The sequence below is a fragment of the Saccopteryx leptura genome, chromosome 1 (assembly GCF_036850995.1).
Source record: "Saccopteryx leptura isolate mSacLep1 chromosome 1, mSacLep1_pri_phased_curated, whole genome shotgun sequence".
In the NCBI taxonomy this organism is placed as follows: Eukaryota; Metazoa; Chordata; class Mammalia; order Chiroptera; family Emballonuridae; genus Saccopteryx; species Saccopteryx leptura.
The window spans coordinates 271,437,272-271,463,618 of NC_089503.1; the positions used below are offsets into that span (position 1 = coordinate 271,437,272).

A 26,347-nucleotide genomic window follows, 5' to 3' on the forward strand; every position below is an offset into this window, starting at 1 on the left:
CACTGAGCAATTGTTCTTGTTTGCCGCGAAAGAGAAAGAGGCTAGAGCCTGAGGGCTCTGTCTATATAGACCAAGGTCATCCGCTAAATTCTCAGGTCTCTCCTTCTAAGATGCTCAGATTATTGAGAGAGAGCTACAGTGTGTGGAGCCTGAGGCTGTCTACAGAGCAGAAGCACAAACTCAAAAAAACCCAACAATTACACACAAATCATCCGTTGTAGGCAATCAGGGCTGGGCCCTCTCAGTGCTGAGCCTGCAGTGAACCTGGAGGGAAGGGGTCCAAGTCTGGAGGTGCGGGGTATAGGAGGGTCTGAGGAATAACAGTTAGGGGTCTCCACTGAATATGGAGTAAGTGGTTATGGAGCTTATGGGATGTCTATATTCTGAGTCTAGCAAGGCCTCCCTAGTTATGAAACTCCATGGGGCTAAATCCCACCAGATCAGTCAGGCTTTCAGGGACCTGTTCTAAGGTGATGATTGTTGGATGGAGAAGTGAAAGCTTGTCCTCTTCACAGAGCTTTGTGCTCTGCCTCTTCCCGAGTCCTTCAGGTGACTGTGTCTGGGTGGTGGTGGGAGTCCCTGGTGATGCAAGAGTGGGGGAGATGAGGCAAGTCTTCTGGAGAAGTCGAGGGGGGAGCTGCCTGATGGGGCCATCCCTGGAGATCCCGGCTGGTGAAAGGCAGATGGAGATTAGGACAGTTGAGGTGGGGCAGTTGGATATAGTCTTTGTGGACACCCTGTTTCTATACTGGACCAATTCCACAGTACCTGGAGCAGCATAATCTTCCTTTCTCCAGAGAAAGACTGCACAGCTCCCCAAGTGCAGTCTGACCTAAATCCCTCCCACTGCAGCTGTGGAATACACTCGTTCCCTTGGCCACCTAATTGGTACCTCACACCCTTAGCTGCCAGGGTGTTCATTCAGGCTCCAATCTCTCCCTTGCATAGGGCCCTGATTGTGTGCACATAGAAGGTGCACAGTTTGCCAGTCCTTGCCCTTGTCTGGGTTTGGCCTGGGCAGTGGCTTTGGCTCTGGCTCTGGAAGTGGCTAAGGGTTTGGTGGCAGTGTCTCTGGCAGTGCCAGTAGCAAGATCATTTCTAGTACCTAGAGATCCCTGACGAAGAGATCCCACCGATAGAGGAGATGAGGTCTTTACACAGACCTGGATATGTAGTATCAGGGCAGCAGAGATGGGGCAGTGAAGGGTTAATCTGGGCATCTTGGGCTCCCTGGGTTGAGGCCTTTCACCAGGAGCAGCCACTCCCTGGGCAGAACTTTTTGGTTCTTTACAATCCCCACCCTAATCTCTTCATTGTCTCAGGGACTCAGCCTGAGTGTCAGAACAGGAAGTCTTTGACTTCTTCCCACCAGTGCACCCCTCCCTCCCTGGGGAATATGCTGGACTGGCTCTTTGGCTCTTTTCTGAGTTTCTGTGGTGCCTAGGAGGAGTTGAAGATCGGAAGAAAGGAAGGGCTTCTCAAGTTTACCCACTCGTTGTGATGGGCCACACTGGGAAGTCAGGCATGGGCATGGGTTGTTTGGACAGGTTAATAAATTACTCATGTCCTCTGAGCAAGTGAAGTATGAGAGTAACCACCCTGAGTGGCACTGCTAGGTCTCCAGGTTTCATAGTTGTAGGCAAGTGGCTACGTGAGTGTTTTTTTATTTATATAAGAATATTCCTGTTTTACAAAAAAGAGAAAAACCATTTATGTTGTCCTCTATTTATAGAACAGTCCAGAGTAGTGGATCCTGGCCACAGGCCATAGGTTTGAAGCTGGCTGGTTAATCAAAGGGAATTATTTGGTGGTGGTGGTGGTGGGGGGAGCGAAATTCACTTCTGAGATAACAGTGCCACCCTTCCCTCAGGTCCCTTAAATTGAAGTCTGGTCAGTGCTTTGTGTTCAGGGGAACTATAGAGACACAGGTTGCATTTCCTGCCCCTTAGGAGGCCCTTCTCCCCTGCCCCAGTGTTTTACCCGGAGGTATACTGAAATCGTTTCTCACATCATAATGGCCTAACTGTGGGTTGGGAAATCTTGAACTCAATTTATTTGGTTCATCTCCCTTGAGTCTTGCTCTCTAAGCTCTCGACTTCTAGTCCTGTCTGCAACCTCATCCCTCATCAGGCTCCTGGCTCCCAAGCAATGATCACATTTACATAGGTCCCTCCACCTTTACCAAACCCTCTGCTCTGAGTCATCCTTCTTAGTTTCAGCAAATTCCTTCAACCACTTCCGAAGTTTCCCTCCCTTGTTGCTGATAAAACCAGAAGGATACAGCGAAGAGGTGTTATTAGTGTTGTCTTGCTATGGGATTTTGGATTAGCTTACTGTTGGGACTTAGGCTTTGGATTCTAAGACCTTGAAATAAGGCATGTCTACCACCATGTCTTGGGTGGATGGTCAAGTTTTAGTGAGACAGTTTCCTAGGGAAATAGCTGGGGAAGCTGTTCCCCCTTTGGAACCCTTCAGAGTATGGTACTAGTGACCAGCCCAGGACAAAGGGAAAGAACCCTTTTAGCCTCTGCTCCACCTTTTTGCTATGTTGAAGGTTGGGACTGAACAGTCATCTCTTATCCCATAGAGAAAAAACTGAGAGTGTAGGGCCATGGCCATGTAGGGTCTTAGTGGCGGTGGGAGCCCAAGGACTCGGGCTCATCGCTGCCCATGATTTCCTGATTGACTTGAGTCAGGGTAAAATTGTTCTGCATCTTTCGTTTTATTAGTTGAAGAAGTGTGAATTTGATTCTCAAAAATTCAAAGGAGAAGGTTAAAGAGAAACTAGACAAACTAGGAAGAGGTATTCTGGAGAAAGGGTTTTATTGTTATTTGCCAGACATCGATCTACCATCTATCTACCTCCCACCCATTCATTAGTCTTTGAATTCTTTAAGGGCAGGGACCATGCTTTATTTATTTTGCTATTTCAGGGCCATTTTGCTTGACACATTGACATTTAACAAATGTCGGTTGAGTGAATGAATAAATATTTATTGAGTGTCTAGTTTGTTCTAGGCAATGTTCTTTTTAGAATTTATTTTTTTTTTATTTTCAAATTTTTTATTAAGTGAGAGTAGGGGAGGCAGAGACAGACTCCTGCATGCACCCCAACTACAGTGTGTCCGTAAAGTCATGGTGCACTTTTAACCAGTCACAGGAAAGCAACAAAAGGCGATAGAAATGTGAAATCTGCACCAAATAAAAGGAAAACCCTTCCAGTTTCTGTAGGATGATGTGGCAGCATGTGCGCATGTGCAGATGATGACGTAACACCGTGTATACAGCGGAGCAGCCCACGGCCATGACAGTCAAGATGTGGACGGTACAGAGGAAAGTTCAGTGTGTTCTGTGGCTCTCTAAATTCGAATTTGTGACCAAAGTGCAATGTGAATTATTGGCGAGTTTATAACAAAGCGCTACCACATAGGAATAACATTACTCGGTGGGATAAGCAGTTGAAGGAAACCGGCAGTTTGGTGGAGAAACCCTGTTCTGGTAGGCCATCAGTCAGTGACAAGTCTGTAGAGGCTATACGGGATAGCTACCTAAGAAGCCCTAAAAAAATCTGTGCATGAGCCCACATCGAACTGCACTGAATAGGTATGAAACTGGGAGAGTTTTGCTTTTATTTGGTGCAGATTTCACATGTCTATCGTCTTTTGTTGCTTTCCTGTGACGGGTCAAAAGTGCACCATGACTTTACGGACACACTGTACTAACCCAGTAAACCCTCTACTGGGCGATGCTCTGTCCATCTGGGGTATTGCTCTGTTGCTCTGCAACCAAGCTATTCTTAGCACCTGAGGCAGAAGTCATGGAGCCATCCTCAGCACCCAGGGTCAATTCACTCCAATCGAGCCATGGCTGCAGGAGGGAAGAGAGAAAGAGAGACAGAGAGAGAGAGAGAGAGAGAGAGAGAGAGAGAGAAAGAGAGAGAGAAGTGAGAAGTGAGAAGGGGAGGGGTGGAGAAACAGATGGTCACCTCTCCTGTGTGCCCTGGCTGGGAATTGAACCCAGGACATCCATACACTAGGTCAGTGCTCTATTCTAGGCAATGCTCTAATAAGAATTAGACCCTGCTTTCAAGTTGCTTTCAATCTAGATGATGTCTAGATAAGAGCCTGCACGTAATAACTTGGAGACTAGATATATAAATGCTCCTGGGGGTTTACAAACAAAGGCTATGGGAATTCAGAGAAAGGTGAAATTACTTCTAGTTTTGGGTGATTGAAGGGGTTGGTAATTGGATGCTTTTTGCAGGAGGTAAGGTTTACATGGAGACCTTGAGGGACAGGTATGCCTGGTGCTAGAGGTGGGGGAAAGTGATTGGACAGAGAACAGGAGTCTATTTTGTTTTTATTTTTCAATTATAGTTTACATTCAATATTTTTAAGTGGAAGTCCCTTTTTGCAGGAATCCTCCCAGAGTAGTTCCACCCTGCTGTTCTGCTACCTTTAGGCCTCCTCAAGCCTCATTCTGATCATACTACCTTCCCTGTGTGGTGTCCTGAGGGGCTGTAGCATGTTCTTTATCAGACTGGGAGCTCCTCTATCTGCAAATCCACTAAGAGCTTCTGCTCAGCAAGCATCACACAGATGACCTTACCCTTGAGGAGGATATAGTTCAGTGTGAATATGTGTGCGAGTGTGGGAGCTTTGGGGAGGAAGACAGTGATACAGACTTTCAATACTTTCAGAAAATTGTTAGAGCAATAGTAGATGTAAACACTGAGGCTCTGGGAGACCAGGGGAGAAGTATTTATTTTTGTCTAGGGCAGCAGTTCTCAACCTGTGGGTCGCGACCCCGGAGGGGTCGAATGACCAAAACACAGGGGTCGCCTTAAGCCATCGGAAATACATATTTTATTTAAAAATGTATTGTATAATAAATATGTATTTTCAGATGGCTTTAGGTGACCCCTGTGTTTTGGTCATTCGACCCCCGCCAGGGTCGCGACCCATAGGTTAAGAACCGCTGGTCTAGGGGTTCAAGGAAGGCTCCCTAAAGGGACACCTCAGATAAATCTTGAAGCCTGAGTAGGAGTCATGCAGATGAAAGGGGTGTGGACTTATAGTTGAGGTGAAAGGTATAGGGATGCTGGAGAGAAGGGTGTTGTAGGCAGGAAGAATACCAGAGTATGACACAGTGCGGTATGTCTATGAACCCACGGCAACTTAGCATCCCCCCAGACTAAGGCAAGGGTGGTGGGAGGGGAGGCTAGAGAGGTAGGTCGAGGCCAGGCTTGGAAGACCATTGGTTGGGCCATTTAATTCAATTTGTTTGGGACTTGGGCTTTATGTTTCACAACTAAATAAGTTCAGAATGAAGCATGTGTAAGGAAACAAGTTCTAAAAGACACGAAGCAGGGACTCTGGGGCCCCTGCTTTCATTGTGTTGCCTTTAGGTCCATGATTGCCTTTGGACTCATGGCTGGGAACTGCCCCTGCACATCACTCCCCTTCAGTGGACCTGTAATGCTGAGCCTTACCACTGTTCTACAGCCTTTTCCTTTCTTCTCTTCTTCGTTTTTGTTTCTCTCTCTTTTTCTTTTTATTAATTTTCCTATTGATGGGTGGGGGAGGAGAAAGAAAGAGAGAGAGAGAGAAGCATCAACTTGTTTCACTTAGTTGTTCCATTTAGTTGTGCACTCATTGGTTGCTTCTCGTATGTGCCTTGACAGGGGTCAAACTCATAATCTCTGGTGTGCCGGTTGACGCTTTATCCACTGAGTCACCTGGCCAAGGCCTCCACCTCTTTTCCCACTCTTGTTGAGAAATGTTCTCAGGGACTAAGAAGTTTGTTGGCATTCTTTTCTCTCCTGGAAGAATCATCTCTTTCACAATGATATTTATTCCTTCAATATTTGTTGAATGTTTTCCATATGCTAGGGGCTGTGAATCACTATTTCTAAATCTCCCTAGATTACTTACACAGTATCTCATGGTCACCTTATTTCTTACTATGCTCACTCCCTCTGCTTTAAATCTAAGTGGAATTCCTGAAATTTTCTAGTGGAGAGAGTGATATCTATGCTTTTCAGATCATTACATAGGAAAATAAATTTAGTTTTAGTTTTTTATGATTTACTTATTTCACTCAGTATAATGTTATCAAGATCCATCCATATTGTTGTAAATGATCCGATGTCATCATTTCTTATGGCTGAGTAGTATTCCATAGTATATATGTACCAAAGCTTTTAACCCACTTGTCCACTGATGGACACTTGGGCTGTTTCCAGATCTTCACTATTGTGAACAATGCTGCCATAAACATGGCGGTGCATTTCTCCTTTTGGAACAGTGCTATGGTGTTCTTAGGTTATATTCCTAAAAGTGAGATAGTTGGGTGAAAAGGCAGTTCGATTTTTAATTTTTTGAGGAATCTCCATACTGTCTTCCATAGTGGCTGCACCAGTCTGCATTCCCACCAGCAGTGCAGGAGGGTTCCCTTTTCTCCACATCCTCGCCAGCACTTATTCTGTGTTGTTTTATTAATGAGCGCCATTCTGACTGGTGTAAGGTGATATTTCATTGATTCCATACATAGATGGGACATAAAAATGAGACTCAGAGACATGGACAAGAATGTGATGGTTATGGGGGAAGAGAGGGAAGGGGGGAGGGGGGCACAAAGAAAACCAGATAGAAGGTGACAGAAGACAATTTGACTTTCAGTGGGGGGTATGCAACATAATCAAATGTCAAAATAATCTGGAGAGGTTTTCTCTGAACATATGTACCCTGATTTATCAATGTCACCTCATTAAAATTAATTTAAAAATTTCTTTTTAATTTTCTCTTCCCAGGTTAAATGATCACTTAATTTTTTTCCTCCTCCTCTCTTACTTTTAAAGTAACTTATTTTACTTACTTTTTTTTTTGAGAGAGAGAGAGGGTGAGAGAGACAGGAAAAGAGAGAAATGAGAAACATCAACTTGTAGTTGTGGCACTTTAGTTGTTCATTGACTGCTTCTTATAAGTGCTCAAGCCAATGACCCCATGCTCAAGCTGGTGACCTGATGCTTAAGCCAGCAACCTTGGGGTTTCAAATCTGGGACCTCAGTGTCCCAGGTTGATGCTCTGTCCACTGTGCCACCATTGGTCAGGCTTAAATAACTTATTTAATAACTTTCTGTTATTAAATCTCCCAGTGAGGACAAGGTGTCCTTTCTGCTACTACAACTTCTCGTCTAAGGAGGTTCATCTCATAAACATGATTCAGCAGGACCACAGTGTTCACAGAGGAATTGTGTATAAACAAAGGCTTCCTCAGGGGGCACCTCACCTTTAGGTTTATTATTCTGTTTTGCTTGGGGCTGCTGTTCCTTATTCTCTCTCTCTCTCTTTTTTTAAACTCAGTGAGAGGAGGGGAGTCAGAGAGACAGACTCCTGCATGCGTACCGACTGATTCACCCAGAAAGCCCACTAGGGGACGATGCTCTGCCTATCTAGGGCATTGCTCCATTGCTCAGCAACTGAGCTCTTATTAGTGCCTGAGATGGAGGCCAAGGAGCCATCCTCAGAGCCCAGGGCAACTCATTCCAATCAAGCCAGGGCTGTAGGAGAGAGGGAAAGAGAGAGAGAGACAGAGAAGCCAGGGTGGGTGGGTGGGGGGTGGATAAGCAGATGGGCACTTCTCCTGTGTGCCCTGTCCAAGAATTGAACCTGGGACTTCCACATGCTACGCCGATGCCCTACCACTGAGCCAACCAGCTAGAGCCCTGTTCTTTATTCTCACAGCAGAAAGTGGAAGTGACTTACTTAAAACTGGAAGGCAATTTTTGGTCCTGGAAAGTGAAGAAGGTGGAATGGTCTTAGCATGCTCTCCCTGACCCCGTGATCTATTCCCCATACAGCAGCCATGTTCACCCTTCTATTTTATTTTTAATTTTTAATTTTTAGGAATGTACTTTATACAAAAAAAATCCCAGTTTATATGGAAATAAATGTACAGACTTCTGGGGATCAAAAAGCTCTTTAAAACATTCTTTAAAAATTTTTTTCTATTATCAAACTAACTGTTGAGGTAAGTGTGGCTCTTAGTGAAATGGAATCAGCAGACCATGGCAAACACACAAAATACAAAAATAAATAGCATTCTACTGGTCAGAAAAGTTCACAAGGCCTCTGCAGCAGGAGCAAACAATTCCTGACCCCGTGTGCAAGGCAGGAGGGTGAGGTGCCTGAGCTCAGCTCTGGAAAATAAGGGGTTCTCCAGAGTGTCTCAGCATTTCAGCAACCTACTGAGCATGCATACCCTGTTTCTAAACCCATTCTAACCCAGACAATTAGTTGGTTGTCAGGTATTTCCACATAAAAGTTCAGTAAGTCCCCTGGTGCAGAATGAGAGAGAGACTAGCCAGGAGAGAGCGCCTCTAAATGTCTGTTTCGTGAAGGTCTCCAGAGCAGAGAGGGGTGGACCCCGGGGCTTTCTGAGTGCAGTGTCTCTGAAGAGAGGGCTCCGGTGACACTTCAGTGAGGATTCTTGAATTGTCTTGAGCACACAGAGGCTTTTATTCCTGGGCTCACATCACTATCTAGGAACTGAGACTGACTGAGCCTTGTTGAGTGAGAAGAAGCCAGGTCTCTTTTTTTTCTTTTTGGTGGATTGGCCTAGAGTCTAGGCCCTAGACCATGCAGCCTTAGGAAACGGAGCCTTGTCTTCCTTTCCTTCTGGGGAAAAGACTTGATGTGACAGTTCTGTATCTCATCTCTTGTATGAAACTGTGCACAAGCTTTGTCTCCAGACTCACCCTTTTAAAAGTCAGCTTGTGTCTCATCTTAGCTGAACCCCTTCAAAGCCTTTGCCTCTCAGTGGAAAAATGAGCCTTATTCAGCATCTCGCAGCCTTTTGCCTCCCAGCTGCCTCAGACCTCAGCCTGATGCCTATTTTCCCTTCCCCCATCTGTTTCAGCTGTCCAGGCCCCACACTGTTCCTCAAACACTCCTCACACTCCTGTCTCAGGGCCTTTGCACTTATGGTTTTCTCTGCCAGGGCACCTTTTGTTCAGATGTCCTCGTGCCTCACTCCTTCACTGCATTCAGATATCTGCTCAGGTCCTGTAGACCACCCTCTATGAGACAGCACTCCTTGTCATGTTGTTGGGCAAACAAGTGTGTTAGCCTTGCTTGCTTGTACTTTGCCTGATTGGTGCATGAGCACGGGGCAGCACCATGTGTGTGTAGTCTATGTAAGGCTGCTGGTGTGTGCCCTCAGGGCAGTATATTGTAACTTGTGGATTGCCTGCCTGCTTGGGAGGGACCATTTTTTGCTATTGTTTGCCAGAGAAGAGGTTTTACTCCTGGCCTGTTTGCTTTTCAGTCCTGAGAAAGCAAAGCAGTTTTCCCTGCCTGTTTGCTTGTCTGCTTTTGCGAGACTCTAATAAATGAGATGGCCCACCATTTTCCGGTTTCACATTTCCTTTACCGTCTGTCCAAATTCAATGAGAATCTGCATGGCTACGGCCACTGGCTTTACCCATGTGCACCTCCTTTCCTGCTGCATCTATAATATTTCACAGCACCTGTTACTGCCTACATGACATGTATTTATTTCTTTATTTTCTGTCTCCTACTGCTGTGTTAGCTCTAGGAGAGCAGGGACTTTAACTGCTCTGTCCACTGCTGCATTCCTCATGCCTAGAACAGTGCTCAGTAAACAGTAAGTGCTTGGTACGTATTCATTATGTAAGGCTGGGAGCCATGGATATGCAGGTTCACGTTGGATTCAGGCAGATAGTAAAGGAACTGTGGAGACAGAAGATGGTGGACCATTCCATTTATTAAAGTCTTGAAAAAGTGTGGGGTGGTCAGCAATGGGGGACAGTCACGTGAGGAACCCAGGCCCAGGAACTTAGCCAGAACTGCCCACAACCAAGCGCGCCAAAAGAAACTTCCCAGGAGTCCTTTGGAAAAAAGTGACTGTCCATCAGCCAGTGAGATTTCACCACGTCATATTAGCTCGACCACCCTAGGGACCCTTTAAATATCTCCCACGGGGGTCACCCTATGCCTGTCCCCGGGGCTAGGGAACCTGTTGGGCGGGATGTGCTCTGTACTCAATAAAGCCTTTTATTATTCTACACGTCGTGGCTCCGGCCCCTTCCTTCTTCCTTGGCAGGGAAAAATACCTTACAAAAGGCAAACAAGCAAACAGGCAGGGAAAACCACTTCCCTCTTTCTCTCCGGACTTTCCCAGACTCACAGGCCCCCACCAGCCTTAGCACTCACCCTCAGCACTCTCCTTCTCTCTCTGGACTCCCCAGCAAAACAGATCAGGTAGAAATACCCCTTCTCTGGCAAACAATAGCAAACAATCGCCCCTCCCCATGGAGGCAGGCAATCTGCCGCCCTGAGGGCAAGCATCGCAGTCTCTCACAGACCACACATACAGGTCACTGCCCTGCGCCAATACAAAATACAAGTGAGCGTAACTAAACACACTTGTTTACCCAACACGATTTCACTTCATTTTAATTTAAGTTTCATGCTGTGACCTTTGGCCAACCTCACTGTCCTTAGCAAGCATATCAAAGCCTTCCAGTTGATGATTATCTGTGTTCCTTAAAATATAGCTATACGTATTTTTGTTAATAATAGCCTGAATGGCATGATAACTGAGATAAATATCAAACTGGTAATAGTATCAATTATAAGCAGGCATCTATCACAAGACCACCAGGAGGTATGGCCCCTGATGCTACTGCAGTTTTTGTCCCTTTGCTTTATCAATCTTAGTACCCAAGTTATGTCATAAAAAAGAATTCTAACAGGGGTCTGTTATGGAGAATAATCTGCACAGAATGCTGGTTTACCTTCTCAGCTCCAATCCAATCTTCCTGTAGGTAAATTACTCTATAATGAATTCTGTTATATTCTATGGAGTTGCCTGCTTTGTTTTCTGATCTGCAGATATCTTCTTGTTATGGTGGCTATTCCACCTTTTCTCCACCATCAGATAGGTAGTTACAGGAGCAATTAATTCATGTAATCTTTTTTTTTCTGAGCAACAGAAGAGGCCTGCTGGGCAAACCAGTGTGTTACAAATGTGTTAGGTTTGCTTGCTAGCACTTTGCCTAATTGGTGCACGAGCACAGGGCAGCGCTTCATGTCTATAGTCTATGTAAGGCTGCAAGTGCTTGCCCTCAGGGCAGCAGAATTGTCTGCTGCCATTGGGAGGGGCCATTGTTTGCTAGATAAGGGTCTCTCCCACTCCCCAGGCTGTTTTGCTTGTGAGTCCAGAGACAGAGAGAGGGAAGCAGTCTTCCCTGCCTGCTTGCTCATTGCCATTGCGAGACTCTAATAAACGGGAACGGCCCACCATTTTCCAGCTCCACAGTTCCTTTACCATCTGCCCGAATCCATTGTGAACCTGCATGGCCATGACCACCAGCCTTACAAGGTCCTAGTCTCATGATAGAACAGTAACAAATCCCAAAGTGATACAAAATGAGAAATAGTTCCTGAGTACTAACTATATTTAGCTACCTTTCTTGGTGTTTGCTATCCATTATATAATTCAATTCTTAAAACAGCTATGGAAGGTTGTTGGGCAGATAAAATGTATTATGCTCACTTTGTTAAAGATAACAGGAGGAGGCCGTTGCTCAGGTGATATTAATGTGTGTTGGGGTGGGCTAAAGGCAGGCAGAATCCTTTAGCCTGGGGCTTGGTTTTGGGATTAAGCCTTTCCTACCCTTTTTGATGTAGGGCGGTACAATCCTATCATGCCTCAGGGGGTGACTTTGTATTAGAGACTTCCCTATTATGTATATTGGATTAAGGGTTTGGATTTCTACACTATAAAATGGAGGCAGAACGGGACTTGGCTCTGGGTTCCTGAGATTAGCATGAGAGAGCAGAGAGAGTAGAGCCAGCAGCAGGAGGAGGCCACATGGAGGAGGCCAGGAGAAGCAGCCAAGATGGCGGAGTGCTGAGTGAGATGCCAGTCTGTGTAGAGTTTGTATCTGGGATAAGGAAGAAAATGGGGAACTGAGGAGAATAAGGTTGGTGAGCTAGAAACCTTTGATTCTAGGAAACTCGGATAAGTCAGTGGCTTTGTGAGCACTGAGTGTGACTGGGTTTTGGAGCCCAGTGTGTATTTTTACTTGCCCGCCGGGTGCAAGGTAGGATTAAAGGTTATGGCCCACCAGTTTTTGGCTCCATGGTTTCTTTACCGACTGTCCGAATCCAATGCGAACCTGCATGGGCTGGGCTGCTCTGATGCTGGCCCTGGCCACGGCTGCTGGCTTTACAAAGGTTAATCTGCAATTAATTTTATTTTACAGATAAGGAAAGTAGCCCAAGATCACACAAGTAAGAGGCAGAGCCAAGATTCAATCCAGGACTGCCTGATTTACATGGGTAGGGCCTTGTGTCTTGCCCCACAGGCAGGATTGATATGCGCCAATAGTTAAAGAAAACGATAGAATCTTAGCTGGCACTGAAAGAAGCAGTGTCCACATCACAGACAGTAAGTGTCCTCCTAGTAGTTTTTGTGAGGTCGGTGGGCAATAGGGGAAGGTCACATGAGGAACCAGACCTGGGAACTTTGGCTGGAACTGCCCACACCCATGTGCGTCAAAAGAAACTTCCCAGGAGTCCTTTGGAAAAGAGCGACTGTCAGCCAATGAAATTTTGCCACATCATATCAACTCGACTCCCCTAACGACCCGATAAATTACCCCTACACTAGAGAATCTGTGTGACTTCTCTGGCCCCTGACTCCCAGACCAGAGAACATCATCTGGGAAGCGCTCTGAATAAAGCTTTTATTAATCCACACTTCGTGGCTACGCCCTTCCTTCTTCCTCAGTGGGGAAAAAATACCTTAAAGTTTTGGTGCACACTGCACCACCTCCAAATACTGCATCTTAATCAGGCACCATGATTTTAAGAGGTGCATTAACAAAATGGAGTGAAGAGTCCTGGAAACCACATGTACTGAAGGCTGGGAGAAGCAACTGGTTGTATTTAACCTGGAGAACAGTTGTCTGGAAATTCAACAGGATTTTCCAATATTAGAAGAGTTATCAGACAGAACCCAGGGATGTTTGTGTGTATTGCTCTGGAAGGCCAGACCAGAGCAAATACATTTCAGTTTAGGTCGCATCCATTGAAGGCCTCCCAGGACCAGATGATGATGACCACAAAGGACCAGATACTGAGGATCACAGAGACAACGAGGGCTGGCAGTGACATCACCCAGAGGGGTACAGGCCAGCAGGGGATTTCAGCAGAGGACAGTGAGACCTGTGCAAGGGACAGGGCTGCGCAGCCTTGGAAGAGGCTAATTGGTGGGAGTCTGAGGTCTGAGGTTGAAAGGCCTCTGTTAGGGTGGCAGTTGTGTTATTGCAAGTGTCCCAACCATCTGAATGTGCACAAATGTCTGTTGGTTGGATAAATTTTATTTATATGTATTATCATTTCTACATGTATGTGATTAGAAGATTCAGTTTTATTTAAAAATATTGTTGAATTCACAGTAAAAAATACATGTTCTCAAAGGATATTGAAAGTATTAGTTCTGATATATGTGAAGGGCAATATAATTTTCTGGTGTTAAAAGGGGTCTTCAAATCCAGAGAAGGGGGGTGCCATGGTGATGGTGGACAGGCAGGTGAGACCCCTGCCAGCCCCCAACTTCATTGATCCCATGAAGAGAAGTCAGGCTCCTACTGGAGCAGAAGGCATTAAAGTTAGGTCATGAAGACCTTCCTCGGGTCAGAGTGGTGCCTTGCTGGCCTCAGCAAGACAGGAGATTTGATGAATTGCTTTCTACGGGGATCCTGAAGAGTAGGAGAGGCTGTGTGTGGGGGTTGCCTCCAGGTGGAGTGGATGGCCTCCTGGCTGCAGCATCCTATGAGGCTCTGATCTGATATATAGCACACAGTGACTCACTCTTTTCTCCAGGGAAAAAGTACTCAGGATATTTAGTTAAGCTTCAAATAATCTAGGTGTTGGGGATGAGTGTAAGCCAATTCCATTTTCTCAAAACATTTATCTGGTTCCCCAAGTGCAGAGGACTGGGCCTGATCATTAAGAATTTCAACTCACTGATTGCTTTATTTCCTTCCATTTTCTGCATAGCTCATGATTCTCCAATCAGAATTGACATTCTAGTTCTGCTAATGCATTTCCAATCCATGTTTTGCTTTTTGTTTCCTGGTAGGCAATGTCTTTTCCCATAATTCTGACTTCAGAATAAGAATAGATTAAGCCTTTTTCCACACAGTTTTCATCACCTACTGGAAGGTTCCAGATCTAGGACTAGCTGATGACAACCCTGGCTGTGACTTTGCTTCTCAAAGATTCTTCTCCAAGTGACTTCCCTCTAAAGGAATGACAAGTATGGCTCAGAATCAGTGGCATCTGGTGATGGCTGGTATCTGTCCCAGTGGAGTGTCAGTAAAGTACTTGGGTTTACTATGGGTTTAAAAATTCCTGGGCTTCAGGCCCCACATCTGGCTGTGCAGCAGCCTCATTCTTTATGACACAAACGGCAGGCCCTCCATTCTGTTCTCACCCATTTCCTCAGCATCTTCTCCAACAATCCCTTCCTGCTCTAGCCAGGCCTATCTCATCACTGTGTCGATCAGGGCTCATACTTGCAAATAAGAACATGTATGTATTCTGTCTAATGTAAACTGAAAATACTCTATTAAAGGACAGTGTTGCTCATTGCTTCTCTGGGAGCTCTGTAGCCTAGAACCATGCCCAGTCACATCTGGGGGCTGCTCTAGAGAGAATATATTGATGACTGCTGTACCTATGATGCTTGGGGCAAAATGACAAAACTCCACCTCTGCCCATGGAGACCCAGATGTCTCTACCACTGTATTCTCTTGTTCTCCAGAAAGGTCAGTTGCTCTTTGCATGGCCATCTCTTGATGTTATTCTCAAGTTTCACAAGGGTCTATCTCACTGGAAGATGAAAGAACTGACCTCTAGCTGCAAAGGAGTCTGGGAATGTTTTCTAGATTTTACCCCAGGAAGGTGGGGATTATAATGTGGGAAATGACCAAACCGTAGGAAGGGCGTTCAAAGATGTTGTGTAGCAACAAATGACAAAAGTCACCCACAGTCTTCACTTCCTAAATCCAACTGTGGTAATTTTCAGTGCTAAGCCTTGGCTCATGACCCCTGGTCCAAAATGCCTTCCCTTCTGTCTATCTAGTCCTTCCCTCTATAAAAGTTTGGATTCATCTAATATGAAGCCTTCTCATATTATTCCACTTTTTTATTGCTGTTTCGCTTCTCCATACTCTCACAGCACCTGCAACATAGCACTTAGTTTCACACAGTCTTATATTGTTTGGTTTGTCTAGATTGCAAGCCCTTTGTAAACCATTCTCTCTACCACGTGGCAACTGAGAAAGTCTCTGCTCTGTAAGCACTCCTCATATTTTTTCACTAATTTCTCTTTGTTGGGCTGGAAGCTGAGGCCTTCTTCTCCTTACCTGAAGTCATACAGAAGTTGGTATGATTCCTATCTATCTAGCCTCAGGCTGTGCTCACATTCCCTGGGGGGCCTCACTGGATAATTTGCCAGTGTAATCATTATTTTATTGGATGGATTCTTTTGACAGGTATAAAAATTAAAATTCTCTGTGTGACTTGCAACCAAAAATAGTTAAGAAAATAGTGAACATTGAACACTTATAGTGTGCTAGATACTATCTAGTTAAGACAATGACTCTATAAAAGAAGTACCATTAAATAACAGTTTTATAGATGAGGAAACAGGCACAGAGAGGTTAAATAACTTGCTCATGGTCTGACCAGGCGGTGGTGCAGTGGATAGAGCTTTGGACTGGGACACGGAGGAACCAGGTTCAAAACACCAAGGTTGCCGGCTTGAGCGCAGGCTCACTACCTCGAACCTGGGATCATAGACATGACCCCATGGTCACTGGTTTGAACCCAAAGGTCGCTGGCTTGAGCCCAAGATCGCTGGCTTGAGCAAGGAGTCATCCGGTCTGCTGTAGCCCCCGGTCAAGGCACATATGAGAAAGCAATCAATGAACAACTAAGGTGCCACGACGAAGATTGATGCTTCTCATCTTTCTCCCTTCCCTTCCTGTTTGTCCCTATCTGTTCCTCTCTCTGATTCTCCTTCTGTCTCTGTAAAAAAACAAAAACAAAACAAAACAAAAAAAAACTTGCTCATGGACATATAGTGACAAAACTGAGATTTTAAAACTATGCACACCCCAAAATTAATACAATGTATGTTAATTATACCTCAATTAAAAATAAATTATTATTATTATTTTTTTTATTATAAATTTTTATTTATTCATTTTAGAGTGGAGAGGGAGAGACAGAGAGAGAGAGAGAGAGAGAGGAGAGCCAGAGGGAGAGAAGTGGGGGAGGAGCTGGAAGCATCAACTCCCATATGTGCCTTGACCAGGCAAGCCCAGGGTTTCGAACCGGCGACCTCAGCATTTCCAGGTCGACGCTTTATCCACTGCGCCACCACAGGTCAGGCAAAATAAATTATTTTTAAAAACTGAATCTTACTAGCCCTGGATTGGTTTCTCAGTGGGTAGAACATTGTTCCCATACTCCGAGACTGTGGGTTTGACCCCTGGTCAGGGCACATATGAGAAGCGACCAATGAGTACACAACACAGTGGAACAACAAGTCAGTGCTGCTCTCTCTCTTCCTTTCCCTTCGTCCCTGTCTTTCTCAAGTCAATGGCAAAATAAAAATTAAAAAATTTATTTCTTTCCATGTAAAAGTATCATATCAAAGTATCATTTGACTGTAAATTTCATTAAGTTATTTTGGAATTCAAATACTTGGTTCTAAGGTATTTTAAGTACTTTTCCCCTCCTAAGTAAGCTGTGTCTAAAAATTAAAAGGGTCTTCTTCGCTTTTAGCAAAAAACCCCCAACAAAACCCCAAAAACCAGAAACCAAAACCCCCCAAACACAATAAATTGATCTATATGGCTCTAAAGTATGTACTCTTAAATATTAAGAGAAAAAATACAGCTTAATTTTTGTGATATGTTTATTCAAGCCATTGACAGAGATTTAATTCATCTAGCTATATTCACATGAGATCCGAGGAGGGCAGAGATGACTGAACACCTTTACTGGTTAATAGTGCTGATGCACAGAGAATTTAAATAGCCTCAGGCTTGGTTAGTCATGGGGAGGGGCTGATGCAGCTCTGGGCTTGGTTCATTCTTTAAACTCTTGTTCCTCTGAGGGAGCAAAAAAAAATGAGGAAGGTGTCTGTGTGTGGACACACTCTGGGCCTGGGGCTAATTTCATATGTCATTAAACCTTGGGCAGCAGCTGTGGAAGATCAGGACTGTACGTCAGACACGAGAGAGAGGGAACCCCCAGTACAAGGCAAAGGGCTAATTATGTGACCTCGAATGCCCAGTCAACTTCAAGTTGATTCTGTGATTAACTGATTTTTGATCATGTAATTCCACCACATTTTTCCTACTTTGGAAGAGGTGACACTTATTTTTCATATACATTTTCTTAAATCTAAATACCAAATTTGAGATGTCTGGGTTCCTCATGTTGAGACCTTCTCAGCTTGAGCTATCTCATGTAATGACATTTGAACTAGCTTTGACCAGTTTTGTTTGTAATCTATTTATTCATAGGTGCAATTTATTCATTAGTTCATCAACTGATTCATTATTCAACCAACTTTTATGAGCATTATTATTGGCAGAGCACTGCATCTAAGGACCCAGGGATCCAGTGTATTAATAAGACTATACGCTCCTGAAAAGTTTATGACTTTATTCTGGGATAGGGAAGAATGTCACATAGCCTTGGGGATAACCAACAGGGGAGCAAAGGACAAGGTGGGAGAACCAGGCCATTGAAGAACACTTCATTTCCTCTGCACTTGGGCCATCTCCAGCCCTTCCCAGAGAACAGTGAAGAATTCTGTTCTTTCCTCCTTTCTGCCCATTCTGCGGAGCTCCCTGCCAAGGCCACACAGGCCACACCCTTGGCAGGGCCTAATGTGTTGCCAACAGAACAAAAAAGACCTGTCCTGGAGAGATAAGCAGGTGCTTTGGCAGGATCCAGAGCTGCTTGGGAATCCTTTCCTTCTTAGAGAAGTCAAGCCCAGTCTCTAAGCTTCTGAAAAACACCATGCTGGCAGACTGTCAGGTTTTGGAGTCAGATACACAGGAAAATGCTGCTGGTTCTACCAGACCTGGCCTCCTGAGGCTAGAGGGCGGGTCTGGATGGTGAGGCCCCAGACATCCCAGAAGAACATTCCTCCTCCAGAGAATGGCCCCACAGGGACTCTGCTTGTCTTATTCATGACTGAGTCTCCAGTACCTGGTCCACATCAGGCAATCTGTAAAATCCTTTGAAGAGGTGGTAGAATTGATGTTTACATTTCCAATTCCCTGGGACTTAGACTGAAACCAGAGAAGTGCCAAAAATGGGGGAAGCAAGAAAGGAAGCCTTAGAGATACCCCAAAATGTGGAATAGTGCATCATTTCTCTGGGAAGTTTTTGAAACGAACAAATATTTTACATATTGAATTTTGCTAATGTCTCAACAAAGCACATAGGTATTAATTGCCCTTTTCCTCCAAAGATAGTCATGAAGCAAATGCTGCTCTTTTCTGAACTATAACTTGGGTTGGAGAGGGAACCAGGAGGCAAATCTGTGATGGTTCTGGGCTTTGTTTCCAGGAAAGAGGAAGAAAGGTCACTACTTCATCCTCAAGTGCAGCACAAAGCTGGACACACAGAGGGCACTCAATGGCCATGTGCTGACGGTGGAGTGAAATGCATCTTTCCTTCTACTGAGATATTTTTTTCTGAGTAATTGGGCTTCGCTGTCTACCACCCAGACAACCAGAACCTCCTAACCCACTTTCCACACCATCTTTCCTAGAGCTGAGCCCAGTTCTAGTAGGGCCAAGGACATCTGACACAGAGAAGCGTGCCTTCTGGGTCCTGTCAGACAAAGCTAGGAGGTGGCCATGCCCAAGCATGGGGCAACGCCCTGCCAGGTGAGCCTGCCAACTTGACACTTTTACTATTTCAGGTTATTCTCTAGGTGTGCTGAGCAGCCTGGAACAAACTTATTGCCTTGGAGGCAAACCCAACCCCTGACTATTTGGGATTAATTTTCTCTCCCTCACTGGAGTCCAGCAACCTCCCAGTTGTATATAGAGGGGTTTATTTTGCAGAGGTCTTCAGTTCTCTTCCCTCTTCCTCTCACTCTAGGTTTCCCTGCTTCATTATCACACTCTTCCTTCACCCAGTCTTTTCACCATGAGCAGACAAGTCTGCAAGAAATCCTTCAGTGGCGGGAGCCAGGGCGTCTCCAGCCACTCCGCTGTGACCTCCAGCAGCAGCAGGATAAACTGTGTGGCCTGCTCTGAGGAGCTGGTGGAGTGGCCTGTGGGGTGCGGAGCGGGGCAGGTGGCTTTGGCAGTCACAGCCTCTACAACCTGGGTGGCAGCCTCCATCAGTGTGGCTGGTGGCTCCCTGGCTGGTGGCTTTGGGGAAGGGTGCAGCCATGTGGCAGTGGCTTTAGTGGTGGCAGAGGAATGAGAGGTAGCTTTGGAGGAGCCAGTGGCTTTGGCGGCCCTGGTGGCTTCCCTAGTGGCATCGAGGAAGTGATTGTCAACCAGAGCCTCCTGCAGCCCCTCAGTGTGGAGGTTGATGCCCAGATTGGGCAAGTCAAAGCTTAGGAGTGGGAGCAGATCAAGACCCTCAACAATAAATTTGCCTCTTTTATCGACAAGGTGATGAATCTCTGATTGGGGCCCCATTTCTAGGCTGGGAACTTTGAGTTTGGCATTTAGACACAGTGTTTAGGATCAATCCTGGATGGGCCAGGCTGAGGGGATGGGGGTTAGGCATTCTAGGGTCTGTGAAGATGTTCAGGGCAGATTAGCTTATTCACATGATTCTGTGAGTAGGAATGACCACAGTGCCCTATTTGAACTCATACATTCCATGGCCTGCTTGTATGACTCTGCTCAAGTCTCCCCCTCATTGTCTTAGCTAGGTTTAGGCTGGCAGAGCTGGCAGTGCACGGCAAGGGCTGTGACCACTGGCAGGGAAGGGTCTGTCACAGAACTGGGAACTTTTCCAACAAGCTGCCCTGTGAAGCTTTCCAGGGGGCCTGTTTCCTGTATGTCTCTGTGCCAGGCACAGTGGGTGCATGCTTTAGGAAAAGAATTAAAGAGGCTTACCTGGGCCCTGGCCGGTTGGCTCAGCAGTAGAACGTCGGCCTGGTGTGCGGGGGACCCGGGTTCGATTCCCGGCCGGGGCACATAGGAGAGGCGCCCATTTGCTTCTCCACTCCCCACCCCCTTCCTCTCTGTCTCTCTCTTCCCCTCCTGCAGCCAAGACTCCATTGGAGCAAAGATGGCCCGGGCGCTGGGGATGGCTCCTTGGCCTCTGCCCCAGGCGCTAGAGTGGCTCTGGTCATGGCAGAGCGACGCCCCGGAGGGGCAGAGCATCACCCCCTGGTGGGCAGAGCGTCGCCCCTGGTGGGCGTGCCGGGTGGATCCCGGTCGGGCGCATGCGGGAGTCTGTCTGACTGTCTCTCCCCGTTTCCAGCTTTGGAAAAATACAGAAAAAAAAAAAAAAGAGGCTTACCTGGAGCCTTAGTCCCAAAGGCTGCAGGGAAGCTGACAACCTCATCATCAGCCCTGATCAACCTAGTCAGACGGAGGGGTGGTCAGTGCCTACCAGAACAGGATAGTTCACACACACTCTCTCTCTCATAATGATGATTATGGCATTTCAATCAGTATCAGTTCCCAGTGACTCATATCCTTTGAAGGGCTGGAGTGTCAGGGGCTCTTTAGATGGAAACGATGCTGCAAGGTTTAAGTACATTTTTACAGAGTATACTGTCTTTTTGGAAGTTATGATAGAGTCAAGAAATCCTTGGCACACTGAGGGGTCACCTTTACATCTGTGTCCAGGCAGGGGCTTTTTTCAGTTTCTCTACCCATCTCTCATGCTGTATCCTTAGTAGCCTGATTGATGAGACTATCTGACCATATCCTGTCCAGATGTAGTAGAAGCCCAACTTCATGTTTTTTCTAGACCTTTCTGCTGGGGTAGGGGAGATACAGACATCTGTCTTACCTGAGCCTGGCCCTTCTGCCTGTCTGCTACAGGATTGCCTGATGTTGTTTTCTTCAATGCATCACAGGTATGGTTCCTAGAGCAACACAATAAGGTCTTGGAGACCAAATGGAACCTGCTCCAACAGCAGGGCACTGATTCCATCACAGACACCAACAACCTTGAGCCCCTTTTTAAGAACTATATCAGCTCCCAGCGGAGCAACCTGGAAACATCCTGGGCGAGAGAGGCTGCCTGGACTCAGAGCTCAAGAACATTCAGGACCTGATGAAGGATTTCAAGAAGAAGTGAGTGACAGGGGCAGGAGTGGGTAGATGTCATTGGCCACCCTGTCTCAGAGTCAGCCCTTATTCCTGCCTGCTGGGCAATGGGGTCACGGCCTGTTTTCCTCTCCGTATCTTCAGAGAGGACAGTGTGGTCCACTAGGTTCTTCCTCACCTTTCTTGTTCAAGGATAGTCTTTTACAATTAAAATTGTGGCAAGCAGAACGAGTGAGAGTTGAGGAAGCACTTCTTCAGAACCAGGCTGGGGAAGATCCTGGTTCTATAGGATCTGAAGAATGCCGGGGCAACTCATGGTGTGCTGAACAACCATCCCGGTTGCCGAGGACAAGGGACTTTCAGTGTTAAAACAGAGACAGTCTGTCTGGACAACTTGGAATTATTGGCTCTCCTAACTAATAGGGAGATAGTAAAAAGAATGTTCATTTAAGTGGGTTAGGAGAGGGACAGAGGACTGAAAGAGATGACTTTTTAGAGTTTCAGAGAATAGTAGTATTCATGACTCCTTCATAACACAACCTCAGCTATTTCTTTGTAACTCTTACAGATACAAGGATGAAATCAATAAGCATAAAGATTCTGAGAATAAATTTGTGACCCCGAAGAAGGTAAGGGCTGTGTGTGTGTGCTTCCCAGGGCTTGTAGGTGCAGATTTCTTACTGGGTTGGAGAGAATATCTTAACTCCTCTGCCATGGAGCCACCAAGTTCAGGCTATTGGAGCAAAAAACAGAAGTCAGGTGTGTTATAGTCTGGAAAGATCCTTCAATAAGTCAGTTCATTAGTTTTTAGGTTTTGAATAAGGTTGAACTTAAACTACCCCAGTGAGATGTGAACCACTCCATGTGGAGATCAGCCTTAGACAATGACCAATCAATGACCAGACTTGGTCCCTCGACACTTTCTTGCTGCAGTCTTGGTCTGGTGTTTGGTCCTTGGGAGAACAAGGCCTTTATGCTCTGTCTTTCTCAGGACTTGGATGCCACCTACATGAACAAGGTGGAGCTTCAGGCCAAGGTGGAAGCCTTAATGGATGAGATCAACTTCCTGTTGACCCTCTATGATACGGTGAAGATATTTCCTTCTAAGAGGGAGAGAGAGGGAGGTTGAGATGTTTTCAGATTTGAGGCTGAGGGATTTAGTATCATATTAGGGCCTGGAAAGACTGATCTTTGAGATAAGGGCCCTGCAGGATGGGCTGCAGACATGGGGTTCTCTGAGGGGCTGGTGGACATTCAGAACTGAGTCAGTGAATGGGGCTGTTGATTGAGAGTCTCTCTGGGCCTTTATGAGCTTGTTGTAGAGGCCCTGAGAGTGGATACATCCCTCTGTGTTGGCAGGAGCTGTCCCAGATGCAGAGCCACGTCAGTGACACATCCATGGTCCTGTCCATGGACAACAACCGCTGTGCGGACCTGGACAGCATCCTTGCTGAGGTCAAGGCCCAGCCTGTGCCAGAGCAAGCTGGGAGCAAGGCACTTCTCAGAAGATCCAGGAGTCTGAGGTGTCACTGGGTAGACCCCTCTTGGCTCTACTCTCTGAAGACATCCCTCTAATGGTTGGTTGTTCATCTGTAGAAAGTGCTGTCCCTGGAGGAAGGTGGTTCCTCTGTCCCCTGCCATGACACATGGGACTGATTCTAGCTTGCTCAGGGACTATATGGTGGAAGAATCTTCTACTATGACAATCCAAATGTTATTTTCCCTGCTGCCTCAGAGGGCTCCCTGCTGAAACATAACTCAGTATCATTTTAACAAATGCACCTCAAGGTTGAGTGGGTGTTGGTTGTTAGGGATGGAGGACCAGTGTGGCAGAGCTGCACGAACACCTCCTCTCCTTTTCTGTTCTCCAATTGTGGGAGCTGCAGACCACAGCCGGCAGACGTGGCAAAGACCTGAAGAACACAAGAGTGAGATCACGGAACTCAACAGGATGAGTTGAGTTCCCCAGAGGCTGTGGGTCGAGATTGAGAAGGTCAAAAAGCAGGTAGGATGGTAATAAATGCGGAGGCCTGGGCTGACCGGTGAGGGGTGGGGGCTGGGATCTCAGGATTCCCAGTTTGAAATGGACTTTTGGGGTAATCTCAAGCAACATTGTCTTCCAGGGGGTACAAAGACCAAGCCAGTCTAGATGGCTGGTAATCCACAGGAGAAATATAGAAGATAAGATAGAGGTGCTAGGGAAGAGGTGATGTTGCCTGACTTCAAGAAGCTTGCTCTATTCTAAGAGTCAGAGAACCTGGGACCCACCTACTGGACCCACCCCTTCTCTTCCCTCCTCCGGCCCCAGAACGCCAGCCTTCAGGAAGCAATCACAGAAGCTGAACAGCATGAAGAGATAGCTCTCAAGGATGTCAATGCCAGGCTCCAAGAGCTACAGGCCACCCTACAGAAGGCCAAGAATGACATGACCTGTCTGCTGCATCACTACCAGGAGTTGATGAATGTCAAGCTGGCCCTGGACGTGGAGATCGCCACCTATAGGAAGCTGCTGGAGGGCAAGGAGTGCAGGTGGGTCTCCAATTCCATCTCTTCATCTCCCCTGACTCAAGTCACATGTTGAGGGCTAGATAAATGACCAAGTATATGGGAATGGAGGCCTGCTGTGGAGAGAGGCCCCCCACCTTCCACAGGCCTTGCAGAGAAGCACTTGTCTCTATTAGCCCACTCTTTCCATAGTCAGTCAAAGCACATGTATAACCAGTGTGTGCAGGGTCTCTCTGTTGTGGCCCATAGAATGGTGGAGAAGGGACCTGATCTGCCAGGCTTCTGAATTCAGTTCTGGTTGTTATTCATCACCTTCATTTGTGGACTTGTGGGAAATTTATTCTGTGATGGGCTCTCTCTTGCTTCCTCCTACAGAATGTCTGGATATTGCCAGAATGCTGTCAGCATCTGTGAGTAGCCAAAGTAACCATGACAACATGGTTACTTTGACAATACCCTGAGCCCCATTTCCCACCCTACCCTGCTCCACTCTGGACTGTTCTTTGAGGCTAGAAGACTGGGGCCTCTTAGTTCTCCATGCCAATCTCTGGCCAAGTACAGCCTGATTCCAGAATATCTATAGTAATACAGGCAGTAGCAACTAATTGAAAAAATAGTTCTGAGGAAGTTGGAAATGGTAGAAGGGGCAGCAGATATGATTTTGTTATTGTTCTGGGTTCAGGGACTATATAGGTCTACAGCATGGGGAATATTCAGTAGAGAGCCTATTAGTGGGACGAGAAATTCTGATTAATTTCCAAGGGTATCATCAAGAGTTGACCATATGTAGAAGGAATCACTCACTGAACAGGTCATGATGTCTTAACATTATGGGGCTGACATAAGAATATATGACATCAAAATATATCACAATGATTATCAGGTGTAAAGGCACTTTGGTGGACTTTCAATCATCCTGGGCCCAGAGGGTCATTCATTATAATACAGTGTCCTGGGTGCTGGGTGCTGAGCACTGGTTGCTGTACTGTCCTTTCTCTTGCAGCTGTGGTCAGCAGCAGCAGTAAGACCTCGGCCTCCTCAGGTGGTTATGGAGGTGGTTTTGGCAGTGGCTTTGGCGCGGGAAGGGGAGCAGGCAGTGGCTTTGGAGGCAGCAGGGGATTCAGTGGAGGCAGTGGCTTCAGGGGTGGCAGCAGCTTCAACTCTGTTTCCGGGGGTCACTGTGGGGTCAGTGGCGGAGGCTTCAGCTCAGGCAGCAACGAGGGTGGCAGTGCCAGGTTTTCCCAGTCCTTCTAGTGCTGCTCCAGGTAAAAACACACATGGGCGCCGTTGCCACCCCTGCGCCTCCAGTCCCCATCCACTCCTCCCCTCAGACAGGTGTCAGCAACACCTGGAGCCTATTTCCCACCCTACCCTGCTCCACTCTGGGCTGCTCTTTGCGGCTAGAAGACTGGGGCCTCCTGCTTCTCCGTGCAGATCCCTGGCCAAGCACAGCCTTGAGAATTTCAGGCTCTCTCTGGCTCCAGCCTGTGCTTGTGATTGTCCAGCTGTGGCCTCAGTCACCACCTGCTGTTGCCCTTAGGGTTCCTGTCCTGGGGGGAATAGTCACCATAGTTTTGAATTGTGTAATACAGGCATTCCTACCAATCTGTTCTGTCACCTATAAAGTGCATTATGCTTCACATCTTGCCTCCCAGTCCTCTCTAAGACAACTTTCTTGCCCCGGACTGACTTCTCTCATCCTCTCCCATGGTGTGCTATGTGCATTTTGAACAGCTGGCATGCTGTTCCTCCCAAACCAAAGCAGTTAGTCCCTATTGTCCATTGCATGGACAAATAAATGGGCAAGATCTAGCTGTTCATTTATTCTTTGAGCACTGGGGAGGGCTCACAATTCTAGAGGGAAGGCTGAACCATGAAGACATTTGCCTCTTCCTTGCTTTCTCTCATTGGGGGAAACCTAAGAAGACCTTGAGTTGCAGAGGGACTTGGGAACAGAAGATTTCTTTCCTTGGTGCTGTCCCCACTCCAGATGACATCCTGAAAACTTTCCCTCATCAAAGTGCACTTGGGAGAGTGTGGGCTGCTATAACCCCAGGACTGAAGGGATTTCCTGAGAGCCACCTACATGAATGTCTGACCCATGGAAGCCCAGTCTGCTGGGAGATCTGCAAAAAAGCAGTCCTTGTCCATAAAATCTTCCCTCTTTTGAGCCTATCTTAGAGGTTCTGAGAAGTCTTGAGGCAAAGAATACCTGTTGGCTATCTTCAAACCAGCATATTCCAAAGAGCCCCCATCCTGGTAAACAACTATTAATCACCCTCAGAAGACGTCCTGCACCTGAGCATGGCCTGCGCGCACTCTGGGCCCCCAGGGGTGTGTTCCTGCCGTGGAAGCTCTCAGTGTCTGCCCCGCACCAGAAAGCCCTGATCCAGTGCCAGGTAGCCCTGGGAGTGACGTCTGAGAGGTCACGGCTGGAAGGGAATCGGGCACAAGGGAGCCAAGAAT

At 46.5% G+C, this 26,347-nt stretch overlaps 1 pseudogene; it reads left to right on the forward strand.

Moving 5' to 3' along the window:
* Positions 1-19,280: 19,280 nt before the first annotated feature.
* Positions 19,281-25,135, forward strand: LOC136388334 (keratin, type II cytoskeletal 3-like; annotated as a pseudogene).
* The last annotated feature ends 1,212 nt before the right edge of the window (positions 25,136-26,347 follow it).